Source organism: Cherax quadricarinatus, chromosome 59, assembly GCF_038502225.1.
Source record: "Cherax quadricarinatus isolate ZL_2023a chromosome 59, ASM3850222v1, whole genome shotgun sequence".
Classification (NCBI taxonomy): Eukaryota; Metazoa; Arthropoda; class Malacostraca; order Decapoda; family Parastacidae; genus Cherax; species Cherax quadricarinatus.
Genome location: NC_091350.1, coordinates 21,838,292 through 21,855,788, shown reverse-complemented (window position 1 = coordinate 21,855,788; position 17,497 = coordinate 21,838,292). Strand labels below are relative to the sequence as shown.

Genomic DNA, 17,497 nt, shown 5'->3' with positions numbered 1-17,497 from the left:
GTTTCAGATTACTGCTAACCAGAACTCCTAAATCTTTTTCGCAATCCGTAATATTAAGATCTACATTATTTAGTTTATATGTGGCATGGTTATTGTCCTGTCCAACATTTAGAACTTTGCATTTGTCTATATTAAACTGCATCTGCCACTTCTCCGACCACTGCATCAGTCTATTCAAATCTTCCTGGAGTGCTCGAATGTCCTCGTCAGAATGAATTCGACGGCCTATTTTGGTATCATCGGCAAACTTGCCGATGTCGCTCTTTATGCCCTCATCTATGTCGTTTATGTAGATTGTGAACAGCAGGGGGCCCAACACTGACCCCTGTGGAACACCGCTCGTGACGCTTCCCCACTCTGATTTCTCCCCATTTATGCAAACTCTCTGCTGCCTATTTGTCAACCATGCCTCTATCCAGGAAAAAAATTCTCCTCCTATACCATGTGCTTTAATTTTCCTCAATAGTCTCTGATGTGGGACCTTGTCAAAAGCCTTACTGAAGTCCATATACACAATATCATATTCATTACCATGATCTACCTCCTCAAATACCTTAGTGAAAAAAGTTAATAAATTCGTAAGGCAGGAACGCCCCTTTGTAAAACCATGCTGAGATTCGTTGATTAATTTATGCTTTTCAATGTGGCTACGAACTGCCTCGGCAATTATTGATTCCATAAATTTTCCCACTATGGAGGTTAGGCTTATTGGTCTATAGTTCGAAGCTAAGGACCTGTCACCTGTTTTGAAAATAGGTATCACATTTGCCATTTTCCACTTATCTGGCACCATGCCAGTTTGTAGTGATATGTTGAAAAGATTAGCCAAAGGTGTGCTAAGCTCCTCTTTACATTCCTTTAGAACCCTTGCATACAGTTCATCAGGGCCTGGGGATTTGTTAGGTTTTAATTTATCTATTTGCCTAAGGACCATGTCACTTGTGACCCTAATCGTGCACAGTTTATTATCGTCCTGTTCTACATAATTTATCATTACTGGAATATCGCTGGTATCCTCCTGTGTAAAAACTGAGAGGAAGTATGTGTTAAAAATTCTACACATTTCCTTATCACTGTCAGTGAGCTGACCCGAGGAACTTTTGAGTGGGCCTATCTTGTCCCTGATCTTACTTCTGTATACCTGAAAGAATCCTTTTGGGTTAGTCTTCGATTCTCTTGCAACTTTAACCTCATAATCTCTTTTTGCAATATGCGCACAGCAATCACTCCATACGAAAGCAAAAGACTTGGCAGGCGATGCAACATACCCCCACTGAAAAGTAGGGGCGTCACTGGTACACTAAGAGAAAACACAATAAGTGTCTGGGGCCCAAGACTGTTCAACAGCCTCCCACCAGCAATAAGGGGCATTACGGGAAAACCCCTGGTTGTCTTCAAGAGGGAGCTGGACAGATACCTGAAGACGGTGCCGGATCAGCCGGGCTGTGGTTCGTACGTTGGATTGCGTGCGGCCAGCAGCAACAGCCTGGTTGATCAGGCCCTGATCCACCGGGAGACCTGGTCGTGGACCGGGCCGCTGGGGCATTGATCCCCGGAATGCCCTCCAGGTAGACTCCCGCTACCCCACACCTACCCACGGCACCCCCGCTACCCCACACCTACCCACGGCACACTCAAAACCCCCACTCCCACCAACGACACACCCACCACTCCACACTTCAACCCACGGCACACCCACCAACCCCACACCCGCCCACGGCACCCCCACCACTCGACACCCACCCACGGCACCCCTGCTACCCACACAACCACCTACGGTACCATCACCACCCCACACACCGACCAATACAGCACCACCACCCCACACACCGGCCAATACAGCACCACAACCCCACACACCGGCCAATACAGCACCACAACTCCACACACCGGCCAATACAGCACCACAACCCCACACACCGGCCAATACAGCACCACAACTCCACACACCGGTCAATACAGCACCACCACCTCACACATCGGCCAATACAGCACCACCACCTCACACACCGGCCAATACAGCACCACCACCCCACACATCGGCCAATACACCACCACCACCCCACACACCGGCCAATACACCACCACCACCCCACACACCGGCCAATACACCACCACCACCCCACACACCGGCCAATACACCACCACCACCCCACACACCGGCCAATACACCACCACCACCCCACACACCGGCCAATGCAGCACCACCACCCCACACACCGGCCAACACAGCACCACCACCACACACCGGCCAATACACCACTACCATCCCACACACCGGCCAATGCAGCACCACCACCCTACACACCGGCCAATGCAGCACCACCACCTCACACACCGGCCAATGCAGCACCACAACCCCACACTCCGACCAATGCAGCACCACCACCCCACACACCGACCAATGCAGCACCCCCACCCCACACACCGGCCAATGCAGCACCACCACCCCACACACCGGCCAATGCAGCACCACCACCCCACACACCGACCAATGCAGCACCCCCACCCCACACACCGGCCAATGCAGCACCACCACCCCACACACCGGCCAATGCAGCACCACCACCCCACACACCGGCCAATGCAGCACCACCACCCCACACACCGGCCAATGCAGCCCCACCTCACACACCGGCCAATACAGCACCACCACCCCACACACCGGCCAATGCAGCACCACCACCCCACACACCGGCCAATGCAGCACCACCATTCCATACACCGACCAATGCAGCACCACCACCCCACACACCGGCCAATGCAGCACTACCACCCCACACACCGGCCAATGCAGCACTACCACCCCACACACCGGCCAATGCAGCACCACCACCCCACACACCGGCCAATGCAGCATCACCACCTCACACACCGGCCAATGCAGCACCACACCCCCACACACCGGCCAATGCAGCACCACCACCCCACACACTGGCCAATGCAGCACCACCACCCCACACACCGGCCAATGCAGCACCACCACCCCATACACCGACCAATGCAGCACCACCGCCCCACACACCGGCCAATGCAGCACCACCACCCCACACACCGGCCAATGCAGCACCACCCCACACACCGGCCAATGCAGCACCACCACCCCACACACCGGCCAATGCAGCACCACCACCTCACACACCGGCCAATGCAGCACCACCACCCCACACCGGCCAATGCAGCACCACCACCCCACACACCGGCCAGTACAGCACCACCACCCCACACACCCACCAATGCAGCACCACCACCCCACACACCGGCCAATGCAGCACCACCACCCCACACACCGGCCAATGCAGCACCACCTCACACACCGGCCAATGCAGCACCACCACCCCACACACCGGCCAATGCAGCACCACCACCCCACACACCGGCCAATGCAGCACCACCACCCCACACACCGGCCAATGCAGCAGCACCACCCCACACACCCGCCCTCATCATCTCTGACATTCTCCTGCCATTGTCACTACCAGCATGTCAGGGCCCACTAACACTGCCAAGTGAACCAGGCCATGAACCAACTTTCGTAAATATGGCTAACAGCAGGAGGACCAGGTGCGCCTGTTGAGCAAGACTCAGGAGGTCCCGGGCAGCGTTGGGCAAGCTTTTACTGAAACTGCGCATCGCCACACAAAGCGCAGTGAGTAAGCACAAAATTCCTTTGGCATGCTCATGACCACGCTACTAAACAGTTTTGTTGAAGCTTCAACCAGTTTTTAACAAGTATCTCGTAATTATACTTAAAAACAAACACTATGAAGGTATTCCCAAAAGTTGATTTCATTATGTATTGCAACGTGCAAGAGTCAGAACTTTCTGCAACACTTACGATGCACAGTGACAAACACCCAATAGGCCAGCATACATTACATAACACTTGCGTTATGCACTGCAAGGTTATGCAATCCTCTTTAAGAGTAAATAAACCTTTTTTAAATTAAATTGAGACGGAATACATTTAGATCATATATACACATTATTATTATAATCAAAAGGAAGCGCTAAGCCACAAGGGCTATACAGCGCTGCGATATATACACATAATTGCAATGAACATGGATACTGAGTAAACAATGTTAATGTTAATATCTTTGAATACTTACCAAGATTAACGTAATTATCACCTTCCTAACACCATATTATAATACACTGCTAGAAAGAAAAAATATTAGGAATTCTGGGTATTTCCCGTTAAAAAAAGTGATACCTAACAATAAAAATGTTACCCAACTTCCAGACAATCGTACTATTCAGTGACAATGTTGTTATTGATATATATATTGATATATATATATATATATATATATATATATATATATATATATATATATATATATATATATATATATATATATATATATATATATATATATATATATATATATATATATATCGGAAAATTCGTGGCAGTCTTTCTGTGATCTTCCTTCTTTACTGGTCATGAGGTTTACTGACAAATTCACCATTAATGTCTTCATGAAGTACACTGGACATAAATTTGATGCCACATTAAATCAATGAAATCTTCAGGTCACTAAGATAAGATCTCTTATAACTAGATGTTCTCAGTCACACGGATTATTTCACTGTTTATAGCGAAAAGTCGTCTCTGTAAATTAATAACCAACGAGTATGTGTGAAGTCACAGTGGCACTGTGAGGGACCCTCAGAAGCACTATACATGCCAGAATAAAGCGACGATGGTCCCAAGCCCCTGCATGACTCCAGTGGCGGCCTCTTGCAACCCATCTTAAGACGACATGTCGCTAACTGACAGATTTTTCAAAGCGAACTGTAAAGCACATACACTGCAAAACTGTCGTTCAGAGGAATGATAAAGTCAGTTTCAACCATCGAATGCTCGGTCACTATTTACACTAGAAAAGAACACCGGGTTTTAAAGATAATATTGGAGGTGGTGTGGTTGGGGTTGGGGGTGAGGAGGGGTAGTGAGCACGAGGAGGAGGAGCGGCACACTACCTGCAGCGACCACAGGGACGGGTAGGACTGGCTCAACCTCACTTCACTACCCCCACAGCTTCTCACTCACCCTCAGTCACCAGCACTATTCTTTATATTACGACTATTTAAACTCAACTTCTGGACACTGTTAATTGTCTTCTTCAATTCCGTCGTGTCAGTAACTAATTTACAAATTAATGCAGAAAGCAATTTGTGTCACAAGGCGAAGAGTGAACATATATATAATGATTATATGACCACAGCTGGCACATTGCAACCTTGGATTTAAAGTTAAGCCGGCATATGTTGGATGGAAACTGCATTAAAGGGACAAAAGTCATGGTCACCATCGACAAGAATAAAAAAAAACCGGGTTTAATTTTTTTTTCAGGAATTGTCGAGTTATCCTAGAAGAGGCGGGGACAGGAGGTATGAGTCGACCCCTGCAACCACAATTAGGTGAGTACATACACACACACACACACACACACACACACACACAATAATAACCCATACGGAGAGAAAAAACTCAGGAGATTGATTGACCTGTATATTTCGACTCCCTTCTGGGATCCTCTTTATACAGATGAGTCGATCTTCTGAGTTTCTATCTCCATGTGAGTTATTACTAAGCAATGACCAGTGTTCATTTCACTTTATTCATACATTAGTTAACAGTTGTCAAACGCACTTATAGATAGACACTTGGCCTATGAGTTGGTTTTGTGTTTGTGTGCGCGCATATACACAGGGTTGCTGCATATAAACAGATGTGTATAAACAGTGAGACGTAAATAGTTGTAAATCTCTTGAATATACACCAAGATATATATATGTATATATGTGAGTGTGTATATATGTGTACTTGCAGGGGTCGAGTCACAACCCCACCTCTTCGCTGGTCGCTACTAGATCAGCTCTCTCCGGCATCAAGAGCCTTATCGTATTTCTTCAGCTATGTATGGTTCCTGCCTCTACTACACTTTCCAAGAAGTGTCCTGATCACTGTAAGACTGAAGAAATACTTTCTAACATATCTACAACTCATCTGAGTTTTCAACTTCCAGTTGTGTCCCCTTCTTTCTGTGTCCCCTCTCTGAAGCATTCTGGCCACGTCCACCCTGTCAATTCCTCTCAGTATTTTGTACGTCACTACCATATACCCCCTAGTCGTCCAGTGTCGTCAGGTCGAGTTCCCCTAACCACTCCTCATAGGACATACTTCTTAGCAAACCTCTTGTTGTATACCACTGCTCTTTCTCCAATTTCCTTACGTTCCTGACCAGGTGTGGGTTCCATACTGGTACTGTGCACTCCAACATGGACCTGACGTACACGGCGTATGTCAGGTCCATGTTAAATGACTCCTTACTTGGGCGTCGAAACGTTATTCTTAGATTTACCAAACACGCGTATGTTGCAACAGATATTTGGTTGATGTGTGCATCAGGGGATGTGCTAGGTATGATACTCACCCCAAGATCCTTCTCCTTGTATGAGGTGTACTCTGCATTCTTCTTTGTCCTTTCGCAATCTGGTGGGGTTAAACTCCAGGAGCCATTTGTCAAACCAGGATTGTAGTATAACGCGATTATTTGGTAGGGCTGAAAGCGGGGTGTGAATTATACGTCTTCGGAGGCTTCTTAGTGTATTGTTAAGTCGTGGTGGGTACACAGGCTTGTGTGTTGTGCCCATGGCCCGGGAGGGCCATGCCCACGAGAGCTAGGCAGTAGGCCTTGTGTCTTGCTGCTAGGCCGCTGTGTGAGAGCGAGGCAAGGGCAGACAGGCTGAAGTGGCAACGCCTATAGGTGGCAGCACTAGCATGGCGCGAAATATGAACTAAGCTGTCTACAGTAGCCAGTCGAGATCCCTTTGTAGTCTTACCTGATCCACGTCCAATTGTATTCCCATTTTACGTAGTCTGTGAACAGGGATACATCTGACTATCCCTTCTGTCATGTCATTAGTCCTTAAAGACTGATTCTTGTGGGACCCCACTCGACACGTGCACCCATTCCGACACCTCGTCACGGACTATCACTCATCGTTTTCTTCCTGTACGAATAATCCCTGGTCCATTGCTGTTTTTTTTTCCTGTTATTTCTGCCTGCTCCTCTAGCTTTTATGCCAATCTCTTGTGGGGTAATGTCTAAAGCTTTCTTACAGTCCAAGAAAACGAAATTTAGCCATTATTCTCTTTCCTGGCTTACTTCTGTTACCTTTCATAGAACTCCAGTAGGTTTGTGACATAGGATTTTCCCTCCCTGAAGCCGTGCTGGTTGTCATATATGAGCGCGTTTTCTAGGTAATCCACCACTCTTCTCCCAAACTATACACGTCAGTGACAATGGCTTGTAGTTTAATGCTTTCCTGTCTCCTTTATGCGTGTACTCACCTACATGTGGTTGTAGGGGTCGATTCACAGGTCCTGACCCCGCCTCTTTCCTAGTCGCTCCTAGGTCCTCTCTCTCCCTGCTCCAAGAGCCTTCTCATAATTTTTAAAGCTATGTATGGATCCTACCTCCACTACTTCACTCTCTAGATTGTTCCACTTCCTAACAACTGAGTTTTAACTTCCAGTTGTCCCCTTGTTCCTGTGTCCCATCTCTAATACATTCTTGCCCTGTCCGCCTTGTCAATTCCTCTCATTATTTTATAAGTCGTAGTCATGTCTCTCATATTCCTCCTGTCCTCCTTCCTCTCCTCATAGGACATATCCCTTAGCTCTGTTACTAGTCTTGTTGCAAACTTTTGCACTTTATCTAATTTCTTGACGTGCTTGAACAGGTGTGGGTTCTATACTGGAACCTTACGTACTTGGTGTAGCGTCATGAATGACTCCTTACTTAGATGATGAAACATTATTCTTAGGTTTGCCAGGCGCCCATATGCTGCAGCAGTTGATGTGCGTCTCAGGGGATGTGTTCGGTATGATGCTCATTACAAGATCCATTTCCTTGAGTGACTTTTGCAACCTTAGATCCCGATAATGTGCTCCGTCTGCGGTCTTCTGTCCTTCCAAAAGTTTCATGACCTTGCATTTGTTGGGGTTAAACTCCAGGAGCCATTTGTTGGACCAGGTTTGCAGTCCGTCCAGATCCCCTTGTAGACTTACTTGATCCTCATCCTTTTGTATTCTCCTCATTAGCTTCACATCGTCTGTGAACAGGGCCACGTCTGAACCTATCCCTTTCGTCATGTCATTCGCATATAGAGGAAACGGCACTGGCCTTAATACCGGCCCTTTGTGTGTGTGTACTCACCTAATTGTAGTTGCAGGGGTCGATTCATAGCTCCTGGCCCAGTCTCTTCACTGGTCGCTACTCATGCTCCATGAGCTTTATCATTCCTCTTCTTAAAACTATGTATGGATCCTGCCTCCACTACATCACTCTCCTGACCATTCCATTTTCTGACAACTCTATGACTGAACAAATACTTCTTAATATCCCTGTGACTCGTCTGAGTCTTCAGCTTCCAACTGTGACCCCTTGCTGCTGTGTCCCGTCTCTAGAACATCCTGTCGCTATTCACTCTGTCAATTTCCCTCAGTATTTTGTATGTTGTTATCATGTCCCCCTTATCCTTCCTGTCGCCCAATGTTGTCAGATCGATTTCCCTTAACTTCTCCTCATAGGACATGCTCCTTAGCTCTTGGATTCGTCTTGTTGCAAACCTTTGCACTTTCTCTAATTTTTTGGATGTGCTTGACCAGGTGTGGGTTCCAAACCGGTGCTGAATACTCCAGTATGGGCTTGACGTACACAGTGTACAGAGTCTTGAACAATTCCTTACTGAGGTATCGGAATGCTATTCTTAGATTTGCCAGGCGCCCACATGCTGCAGCAGTTATTTCGTTGGTGTGCACCTCAGGAGATGTGCTAAGTATTATACTCACCCCAACATCATTTTCCTTGAGTGAAGTTTGCAGTCTTTGGCCCCCCTAGCCTGTACTCTGTCTGCGGGCTTCTTTGCCTTTCCCCAACCCCATGACATTGCACTTGCTGGGGTTGAACTCCAGGAGCCAGTTGCTGGACCAGGCTGCAAGCCAGATAGATCCCTTTGTAGTCCTGCCTGGTGCTCTGATTGAATTCTCATTAGCTTTACATCGTCTGCAAACAGGAACACTGAGTCTGTTCGTTCTGTCATGTCATTCACATATACCAGAAACAGCACTGGTCCTAGGAATAACCAGTGTGGAACCCCGCTCATCATAGGTGCCCATTCTGATACCTCGTCACATACTATAACTTGTTATTGCCTTCCTGTCAGGTATTCTCTGATCTATTGCAGTGCTTTTCTTGTTACACCTGCCTGATCCTTTAGCTCTTGCACTAGTCTCGTGTGGAACTGTGTCGAAAGCCTTCATAAAGTCTAAGAAAATACAATCTACCCCCCCTCTCTCTCTCTCTCTTTGTGATACTTCTGTCACCTTGCTGTAAAGCTCCAGTAGGTTTGTGACATAGGATTTACCTTCCCTGAAACCATGCTGGTTGTCATGTATAAGTTCATTCCTTTCTAGGTGCTCCACCACTCTTCTCCTGATAATCTTCTCCATGACTTTGTGTACTATACATGTCAGTGACACTCATCTGTAGTTTAATGTTGCATGTCTGTCTCCCTTCTTAAAAATTCGGACTACATTTGCTGTCCTCCATGCCTCAGTTAGTCACCCTATTTCGATAGATGTGTTGAAGATTATTGTTAGTGGCACACACACCGCCTCATCTTCCTCTCTCAGGACCCATGGAGGGATGTCCGGTTCCACAGTTTTTGAGGTAACTAGCTCACTTAGCAGCTTCTTCGCCTCCTCCTCGGCAATTCATCCAGCAATTATTGGTGTATCCCATGTTGGTGTACCTCCCTATTCTGACTTCCTGGAGTCCTTCCTGTCTCCACTGTAAATATTTCTTTAAATCTCATGTTGAGCTCCTCACATCTTGGTCATTTCTTGTGAACTCCCCACCTTCCTTCCTCAACCTGACTGCCTGGTCCTTGACTGTTGTTTTCCTCCTGATGTGGCTACACAACAGCTTTGGGTCAGATTTGATTTTCGATGCTATGTCATTGTCTTATTGTTGCTGGGCCTCCCTCCTTATCTGTGCATACTCGTGTCTGACTCTTCGACTATTCTCTTTATTTTAGTAGGTCCTTTGTCTTCTGTATATTTTCCATTTTCTAGCACAGTTTTTGCCTCCCTACACTTTTGGGTGACCCAAGGGCTCGTTCTGGTCTTCCCATTATTCTGTTGCCCTTGGGAACACACCTCTCCTCTGCCTCCTTGCATTCTGTTGTTACATAATCCATCATTTCATTTACTGATTTTCCTACCAATTCTCTTTCCCACTGAATCTCTTGCAGGAAGTTCCTCATGCCTATGTAGTTTCAGAGATGTGACCCCTTTGTGTGTGTGTGTACTCACCTACTTGTACTCGACTAGTTGTGGTTGCAGGGGTCGACTTTGTGTGTGTGTGTGTGTGTGAGTGTGTGTGTGTGTGTGTGTGTGCGTGTGCGTGTGTGTGTGTGTGTGTGTGTGTGTGTGTGTGTGTGTGTGTGTGTGTGTGCGCGTGCGCGCGTGCTTGCGGTCACCTAATTGTAGTTGCAGGGATCGAGTCATAGCTCCTAGCCCCACCTCTTCACTGGTCGCTACTAGGTCCACTCTCTCCCTGCTCCACGAGTTTTATCATACCTGTTCTCAAAGCAATATATGGTACTTGCATCCACTGCATCACTTTGCAGACTATTCCACTTTTTGACAACTCTTTGACCGAAGAAATACTGCCCAAAATCTCTTTGGCACACCTGAGTCTTCAATTTTCAGCTATGACCCCTTGTTTCTAGGTCCCATCTCTGGAACATCCTGTCTCAGTCCACCTTGTCAACTCCTCGCAGTATTTTATGTCGTTATTATGTCTCCCCTAACCCTCCTGTCCTGCAGTATCGTCAGCCGATTTCCCTTAACGTTTCTTCGTAGGACATTCTCCTTAGCTCCGGGACTAGTGGTACTGCAAACCTTTGCACTTTCTCTAATTTCTTGACATCCTTGACCATGCGTGGATTCCAAAACCAGTGCTATATACTCCAATATGGGCCTGACGTACACCATGTACAGTCTCAATTCCTTACTAAGGTGTCGGAATGCTATTCTTAGGTTTACCAGGTGCCTATGTGCTGCAGCAGTTATCTGGTTGTGTGTACTCACCTATTTGTGGCTGCAGGGGTCGATTCATAGCTCCTGGCCCCACAGTGATTTTCCGGCTATTTCTGCCTGCTCCTCTAGCTTTTGTACAAGAAATGTGTCGAAAGCCTTCTTACAGTCCAAGAAAATACAGTCTACCTATCCTTCTCTCTCTCTCTCCTGTCTTACCTCTGTTACCTTATCGCAAAACTCCAGGTTTGTGCTGGTTATCTTGCATGAACTCATTCTGATATAGGTGCTCCATCGCTCTTCTCCTGATAATCTTCTCCATGACTTTACATATTAAACGTGTGTGTGTGTGTGTGTGTGTGTACTCACCTATTTGTACTCACCTATTTGTGGTTGCAGGGGTCGAGTCCTAGCTCCTGGCCCCGCCTCTTCACCGGTTGCTACTAGGCCCTCTCTCTCCCCGCTCCATGAGCTTTATCAAACCTCGTCTTAAAACTGTGTATGGTTCCTGCCTCCACTACGTCATTTTCTAGGCTATTCCACTGCCTTACAACTCTATGACTGAAGAAATACTTCCTACTATCTCTCTGACTCATTTGTGTCTTCAACTTCCAATTGTGGCCTCTTGTTTCTGTGTCCCCTCCCTGGAACATCCTGTCCTTGTCCACCTTGTCTATTCCACACAGTATTTTATATGTCGTTATCATGTCTCCCCTGACCCTCCTGTCCTCCAGTGTCGTCAGGCCGATTTCCCTTAATCTTTCTTCATAGGACATTCCCCTTAGCTCTGGAACTAACCTTGTTGCAAACCTTTGTACTTTCTCTAGTTTCTTGACGTGCTTTATCAAGTGCGGGTTCCAAACAGGTGCTGCATACTCCAGTATGGGCCTGACATACACGGTGTACAGTGTCTTGAATGATTCCTTACTAAGGTATCGGAATGCTGTTCTCAGGTTTGCCAGGCGCCCATATGCTGCAGCAGTTATCTGATTGATGTGTGCTTCCGGAGACATGCTCGGTGTTATACTCACCCCAAGATCTTTCTCCTTGAGTGAGGTTTGCAGTCTTTGGCCACCTAGCCTATACTCTGTCTGTGGTCTTCTGTGCCCTTCCCCTATCTTCATGACTTTGCATTTGGCAGGATTAAATTCGAGAAGCCATTTGCTGGACCAGGTGTCCAGTCTGTCCAGGTCTCTTTGAAGTCCTGCCTGGTGTGTGTGTGTGTGTGTGTGTGTGTGTGTGTGTGTGTGTGTGTGTGTGTGTGTGTGTACTCACCTAATTGTGGTTGCAGGGGTCGAGACTCAGCTCCTGGCCCCGCCTCTTCACTGATCGCTACTAGGTCCTCTCTCTCTTTGCTCCCTGAGCTTTGTCATACCTCGTCTTAAAACTATGAATGGTTCCTGCCTCCACTAAATCACTTGCTAGACTATTCCACTTCCTGACAACTCTATGGCTGAAGAAATACTTCCTAACACCCCTTTGACTCATCTGAGTCTTCAGCTTCCAATTGTGACCCCTTGTTTCTGTGTTCCATTTCTGGAACATCCTGTCTCTGTCCACCTTATCTATTCCTTGCAGTATTTTGTATGTCGATATCATGTCTCCCCTAACCTTCCTGCCCTCCACTGTCGTCAGGCCGATTTCCCTTAACCTTTATTCATAGGACATTTTCCTTAGCTCTAGAGCTAGCCTTGTTGCAAACCTTTGCACTTTCTTTAATTTCTTGACGTGCTTGATCAGGTGTGGGTTCCAAACTGGTGCTGCATACTCCAGTATGGGTCTGACGTACACGGTGTACAGTCTTGAACGATTCCTTTCTGAGGTATCGGAATATTATTCTCAGGTTTGCCAGGCGCCCATGCTGCAGTAGTTATCTGGTTGATGTTTGCTTCTGGAGACATGCTCGGTATTATGCTCACCCCAAGGACTTTCTCCTTGAGTGAGGTTTGCAGTCTTTGTCCACCTAGCCTATACTATGTCTGCAGTCTCCTTTGCCCTTCCCCTATCTTCCTGACTTTGCATTTGGCGGGGTTAAATTCGAGGAGCCAGTTGCTGGACCATGCATCCAGCCTGTCCAGGTTTCTTTGAAGTCCTGCCTGATGCTCATCTGATTTAATTCTCCTCATTAACTTCACATCATCTGCAAACAGGGACACTTCTGAGTGTATTCCTTCCATTATGTCATTCACATATACCAAAAATAGCATTGGTCCTAGGACTGACCCCTGTGGGATCCCACTTGTCACAGGCACCCACTGTGATACCTCATCATGTACCATGACTCGTTGTTGCCTCCCTGTCAGGTATTCTCTGATCCATTGCAGTGCCCTTCCTGTTATACGTGCCTGATCCTCTAGCTTCTGCACTAATCTCTTGTGAGGAACTGAGTCAAAGGCCTTCCTGCAGTCCAGGGAAATACAATCAACCTTACATGAATCTGTGTTGGTTGTCATTTATAATCTTGTTCCGTTCCAGGTGCTCAACCACTCTCCTCCTGATAATCTTTTCCATGACTTTGCATACTGTACACGTCAGTGACACTGGTCTATAGTTTAGTGCCTCGTTTCTGTCTCCTTTCTTAAAAATGGGGACTACATTTGTCGTCTTCCATACCTCAGGTAGTTGCCCAGTTACAAGGGATGTGTTGAAAATGTCTGTGTGTGTGTTTGTGTACTCACCTATTTGTGGTTACAGGGGTCGATACATATTATTATTATTATTATAATCAAAAAGAAGCGCTAAGCCACAAGGGCTATACAGCGCTGCAGGGTAGGGAAGGAAGCAAGGGTATTGGGCGGCAGAAGGGGGAGGGATGATCAGTAGGTTACAGAAAACAGCAGGGCAGGGGATAGTGCGGGGGTAGAGGGTAGCAAGAGATTGAAGTAGAAAGGGCTAAAGGCATCAGAGTTTGTGAAGTCAGTTGTTGTCAAAAAGTCAATGAGAGAGTCCGGATGAAAGGTGGGTCCATCAGCGAGAAGGGAAGGTAAAGAGAGAGCAGCGGAGCGAAGACGACGATGGAGGTAAATTCTGCATGCTCGTTGATAAAGTGGGCAGTCCAACAGAATGTGGCTGACTGATAATGGAGCCTGACAATTCTCACAGAGAGGAGCAGGGCGCCTCTCCATGAGATGTCCATGAGTAAGACGAGTATGGCCAATGTGAAGACGGGAGAGAGTAGTCTCCCAACCTTGACACTGGTGACAAGAAGACGGCCAGTAACCTATACTCGGTTTAATAGATTGAAGTTTGTTACCGAGCATAGTAGACCAACATTGTTGCCAACGGGTGTGAAGGTGGGTAGCTATTGCAGCAAAATAGTCCGTAAATGGAATACCTCTATATGAAACTGGTAGGTCATGTACTGCTGACCACGCAGCAGTGTCTGCCTGTTCATTGCCCTGAACGTCAACATGACCAGGGACCCAACAAAAAACAATATCATTATGCTTGGTAAAGATGCGGCGTAGCCAAAGTTGGATACGGAGGACTAAGGGGTGAGGGGTATCAAATTTCTGTATAGCCTGTAAAGCACTAAGGGAGTCAGAGACAACCACAAACTATGACACAGGCATAGATGCAATACGGATAAGTGCTGCAAGAATGGCATACAATTCAGCAGTAAAAATACTAGCCGAAGATAGTAAATGCCCTCGTACGATGCTGTCCAGAAACATTGCTGCAAATCCTACGCCATCAGAAGACTTAGAGCCATCTGTGTACACTGCAATGGCATGAGAATGAGAGTGGAAGTAGTCAAGAAAAAGAAAGTGGGAAGCGACCGTAGGCAGTTGGGCTTACGAGCAAGGGAGAAAGAAAGAACAGACTCGAACAGCTGGAACTTCCCAGGGGGGTAGGGAAAAGTGAGATGCTACATGAACATAGAAAGGTGGTAATTGAAGAGAAGACAAGAGCGAATGTAGGCGAAGAGAGAAGGGACGGAGTAAACAGGGGCGGCGAACAAATAAAGAATGTCTACTAATATCAGTGACCATTCTATAAATGGAAGGATTGCGGAGATCATGAGAGCGTACATAGTAGTGAAGGCAATGGGCATCACAGCGATCGGATAAGGATGGAACGTTCGCTTCTGCTTAGAGGCTCTCAACAAGGGAAGAGCGTAAAGCACCAAGGCATAAACGTAATCCTTGGTGATGAATGGGGTTAAGGCTAGAGAGAGTAGCAGGAGAAGCCGCTGAATAGATCTGGTCACCATAATCAAGTTTCGATAAAATGAGGGTGGAATGTAGGCGAAGGAGAGTTCGACGATCAGCTCCCCATAAAAGATGAGCAAGGGTTTTAAGAAGGTTCCACCAGCTGTGACAAGTTGCCTTCAGAGAGGTAATGTGAGGTTTCCAGGATAACCTACGGTCAAAGAGGAGGCCCAGAAACCTGACTGTATGGGATACGGGATACGGGAGCCATAGAGGTACAAAGGATGATCGGAGATGACAGAGCGTCTAGTGAAAGTAATTTGGTGAGTTTTGGTGCTGGAAAATTTAAACCCATGTGTGGTGGCCCAATTGGAAACACGGTCGACTGCATGCTGGAGAGAAACTGTAATGAGGTGACAGTCAGCGCCTGCACAGGCAATAGCGAAGTCATCAACATAGAGTGATGACCAAATATTTGATGGAAGACTAGAGGCCAAATCATTTATAGCAAGGAGAAAAAGTGTTGTGCTCAAAACACATCCCTGGGGGACACCTTCAGCTTGGATAAAGTCCGGGGAGAGCACATTATTAACCCGAACACAGAAATGCCTGTCAGTTAAAAAGTTCTTAAGGAAGGATGGTAGATTGCCTCGAAGGCCTAAGGAGTGGGCTTGGGCCAAAATATTATACCTCCAAGTTGTGTCATATGCCTTCTCAAGGTCAAAAAATATGGCAATAACTGAGTGGTTATTCGCAAAGGCATTACGAACATACGTATCCAAGCATAGTAAGGGGTCTATGGTAGAACGTCCCTTACGAAAGCCATATTGACGAGTGGAGAGACTGTTGTGTGTCTCTAAATACCACACTAAACGTCTATTTACCAGGTGTTCCATCACTTTGCAAATTGCACTGGTAAGAGCAATGGGACGATAGTGGGAGGCTTCATGTCCCGTAGTGCCTGGTTTGTGGAAAGGGAGAACAATGGCAGATTTCCACAGCTGTGGAAGAACTCCTTGTGACCAATAAGATTGAAAAGGCATAATAGGACTGCAAGGGCTGACTGATGTAAATGTTGTAGCATACGAATATGAATGTCGTCAGGCCCAGCTGCTGATGATCGGCAAGCTGACAGTGTTGCCTCCAGTTCTTGAAGTGTAAAAGGCACATTATACTGTTCTTCTCTGAGAGAAGAAAAGTCCAAGGGTGCTAACTCTCTGGCAGACTTTAAGGAAAGAAACGAGGGGCATAGATGGAGCCCCTGAGAAATACGGACCAGATGATTGCCAATTTCATTGGCAACATCTAGTGGGTTTGCTATATCAACACCGGCAACCCGCAGAACAGGAGCTGGGTCAGGAGAATATTTACCACTCAGTTTTCATACTTTTTTCCAGACTGCACTCATAGAGGAAGCAGAGGTGATGGTGGAGACATAATCTCGCTAGCAAGTGCATTTAGCATCACGGATGACACGGTGAGCGATCGCACGCTTCTCCTTAAAATCAAGAAGTCTCTCCGTGGTTCTATTGTACTGGTACCTGCCCCATGCAGCGTGTTTCAAACGTACTGCACGAGCACAAGCAGGAGACCACCAAGGCACGCATTTCTGAGAATGCCTGCCCGAAGTTTGGGGTATAGAATGAGAAGCTGCAGTTAAAACAGAGGACGAGAAGAGGTGTAAAAGCTCATCAGTGGAGGACGAAGAAGGAACCTCTCTAAAAACAGTTAGTTGTGAGTAAAGGTTCCAATTTGCCTGATCAAATTGCCAGTGTGGGATACAAAGAGGTGGTGAATATGAAGGGGAAGTAAGAATGATTGGGAAATGATCGCTGTCATGTAAATCCAGGAGAACAGACCAGGTGAAGTCTAATGCGGCGGAGGAAGAGCAGACTGAGAGATCGCTGCAAGAGAGAGTGTGAGTCCGAGGATCAAAATGGGTGTGAGTACCTGTATTTAAAACATGGAGGGGGTGGGTGGCAAGAAAAGCCTCTAACTGAATGCCACAGTGAGACCTCCCAGAGGAAATGATGGGCATTAAAATCGCCAAGTAACAGAATCGGTGGCGGTAATGACGAAACAAGAAAGGCAATATCCGGAATAGATAATGCCCGAGAAGGAGAGAGATATAAAGAACAGAGCGTATACCACCTATGCAAGTGGATACGGGCTGCTGTGTAATGCAGCAAAGTACGAACAAATAGCTGATGGTACGGAATATCAGTGT

General features: G+C 46.8%; 1 protein-coding gene across 1 annotated transcript in view; it reads right to left on the bottom strand.

The window, feature by feature from the left end:
* LOC128698811 (uncharacterized) overlaps positions 1-5,010 on the bottom strand; it is a 387,495-nt gene extending 382,485 nt beyond the window's left edge. The window contains exon 1 of the mRNA XM_070097792.1: positions 4,990-5,010. The gene's annotated coding sequence lies outside the window, so the exon portion shown is untranslated. The remainder of the gene's footprint in view (positions 1-4,989) is intronic.
* Positions 5,011-17,497: the final 12,487 nt, after the last annotated feature.